Source organism: Benincasa hispida, unplaced genomic scaffold, assembly GCF_009727055.1.
Source record: "Benincasa hispida cultivar B227 unplaced genomic scaffold, ASM972705v1 Contig318, whole genome shotgun sequence".
Classification (NCBI taxonomy): domain Eukaryota; kingdom Viridiplantae; phylum Streptophyta; class Magnoliopsida; order Cucurbitales; family Cucurbitaceae; genus Benincasa; species Benincasa hispida.
In genome coordinates, this window is record NW_024064796.1 from 704,102 (window position 1) to 706,771 (window position 2,670).

At 42.2% G+C, this 2,670-nt stretch overlaps 1 non-coding gene across 1 annotated transcript; it reads left to right on the top strand.

Moving 5' to 3' along the window:
* The first annotated feature begins 2,308 nt into the window (after positions 1-2,308).
* Positions 2,309-2,414, top strand: LOC120069346. The gene has a single exon (XR_005479515.1). It is a non-coding gene; the product is annotated as a small nucleolar RNA R71 (small nucleolar RNA).
* The last annotated feature ends 256 nt before the right edge of the window (positions 2,415-2,670 follow it).

Consider the following 2,670-nt stretch of genomic DNA (forward strand, 5'->3'; position numbering starts at 1 on the left):
TTTGTGGCCACATTCAATTTGCGGTAGTCCATACATATGCGCCATCCAGTAATGGTTCTTTGCGGTATTAATTCATTGTTCTCATTGGAGACTACCGTCATTCTGCCCTTCTTTGGCACACATTGCACTGGGCTGACCCACGTGCTATCTGCAATGGGATAGATAATGCCCGCATCCAGCCACTTGATAATCTTCTTTTTTGACGACCTTCTTCATGCAGGGTTAAGTCTACGTTGATTTTCAATGGTTTCTTTGTGGTCGTCTTCAAGACGAATGTGGTGCATGCAGTACACAGGGCTAATTCCTCTAATGTCAGTGAGCATCCAGCCAATTGCTCGCACATGTTTCTTGAGAATGCTCATCAACGCATTCTTCTGTTTTGTGTTGAGCGTAGAGGAAATTATCACTGGCAACTTCTCATTCTACCCCAAAAATGCGTACTTCAAATGTGTTGGTAGGGTTTTCAATTCAAGTGTTAGTGGTTCCATGAGAGAAGGTTGCGTTATTTTTCTTTCTTCCTTCGGCTCTTCTTCTTGTGTTGTGATCGATCATTCTTCTTTCTTTTTTTTTTTGCTACGTTCGCATTCCAGGCAGCTACGGATGCATTGGCATCTTCTTCTTCACACTCTTCATCAGACTTTTCTTCTTCAATCAAATTAAGGTCATCTTTAGAATCTTGTAGGTCTTCCTCATTAGGAAATTTCATGGCACGAATTATATTAAACTCGAGCTTCTGTCCATTTATGCTCAAAGTGATTTTTCCCTTGTGCACATCAATTTGAGCACGGCCTGCTGATAGGAAAGGTCGCCCCAAAATGATGGGCATATCTTTGTCGGCCTCATAATCTAGGATGAAGAAGTCAGCTGGCAAAATGAATCTATCAATCGTGATCAACACGACCTTCACCTTACCTTCTGGATGAACTAGAGATCTGTCAGCCAATTGAAGAGTCACGGATGTAGGCACAATTGCCCCACATTTAATTATTGAAAGATTGACAGTGGCATCAAATTTATGTTGGCCCCCAAGTCACACAGGGCTTGCCCAATATAGAGTCCTCCTATGGAGCAAGGAATAGTGAAGCTCCCAGGATCGCTCATTTTCAGTAGGATAATAGATTTAGAACGTTGCATTAGTGCCACTGTGGAAAATTTTCCAGCGCCTCTCTTCTTAGTTACCATGTCCTTTAGAAACTTGGCATAGGCAGACATTTCCTCAATCGCTTCACTGAAAGGAATATTAACATATAATTGTTTTAACATAGACAAGAAGCGTTGGTATTGTACCTCTTCGTTTTTCTTTTTCTTTAGTCTCTGAGGGAAGGGTGGTAACTGAACTTTCACAGTTCCTGTTTCATTTGACTTTGAGGTTGACATATCCTCAGGTTCTACTGTTTCATATTCTTTTTCTTCTTCTTGCGTTGCCGTAATCTCAGGCTCAATTGCGATGGAAGTTGATTTGTTCTGCTCCTTCTTTTCTCCTTCCACAATCTTTCCACTACGCAATGTCACAACCTATTATTGCTTCTTTCCTGATCCCCTGGGTTGCGTGGAATCTCGGTTGAACTTGACAGTACCCCTTGCGGTCTACTTTTGAGCTCATTCGCAATCTGGCCTATTTGCAATTCAAGGTTGCGGATGAACGTAGCCTGACTTTGAAGCACTATCTCGTTTGTCTCTATATATTGCTTCAATAGGCTTTCTAGAGAAGAAGATTGTGGTGGTTGTTGTGAGCTACTTGCTTGGTTACTCTGTTGACCGTTACTGCATTGAAAGAATCCAGGTGGCCCTTCTTTTTGCGGCACAGATGGGAAATTTTGTTGTTGATTCTTCCAAGCAAAATTGGGGTGGTTTTTCCATCCAGGGTTGTAAGTGTTTGAAAAGGGGTTATTCTTTACAAAATATATAGACTGTGGATTTTGCAGGCAATCTTCCATTGCATGCCCATCACTGCAATTCGCACACCTTGCGGTGTTTTGACTTATTGCGTTGATTTGCCCACCTTGCGGTGTTGGGCTACTGATCGCCATTCCTTGAGTCAAATTCATCATTGTGGTCATTTGGTTTTGCAATGAAACAATAGCACCATTATTTGTGTCAGAATCTTTGAATCTTAAACTATGGTCACTCTCCCTCCAATAGCACTATTATTCGCACACCTTCATGATTCTTGGAGATGCAGTCCAAGATATTCTTCACCTCATTGTAAGTTTTGTCAAGCAGACCACCAGCTACTGCCGCATTGTCAGTGGTCTGCGAAGCAGGATTCAAACTGTGATAGAAAATTTCCATTTGAAGGCAGTCTGACAACCCATTATGCGGACAATCTCAGACCAACCTTTAAATCTCGCCCAAGCATCGTTGAGCGATTCGTCCATATCTTGTTCAAAATTAGTAATAAGCTTTCTTCGTCTTGCGTTCTCGGTAGGTGGAAAATACTTTTTCATAAACTTCTCCACCACCTACTCCCAAGAAGTAATCTCTCCTCGTTCGAGCGAATAAGCCCATTTCCTAGCCTGATCAAAGAGAGAAAATGGGAACAACGTTAGTCGGACTTCTTCAGTAGAGATATTCGGGAACACAAAAGTATTGCAGATTTCAATAAAACTTCGGAGGTGGGCGTGCGGATCCTCGCCACGCATTCCTCCGAATTGACCTGTAGGGATCATC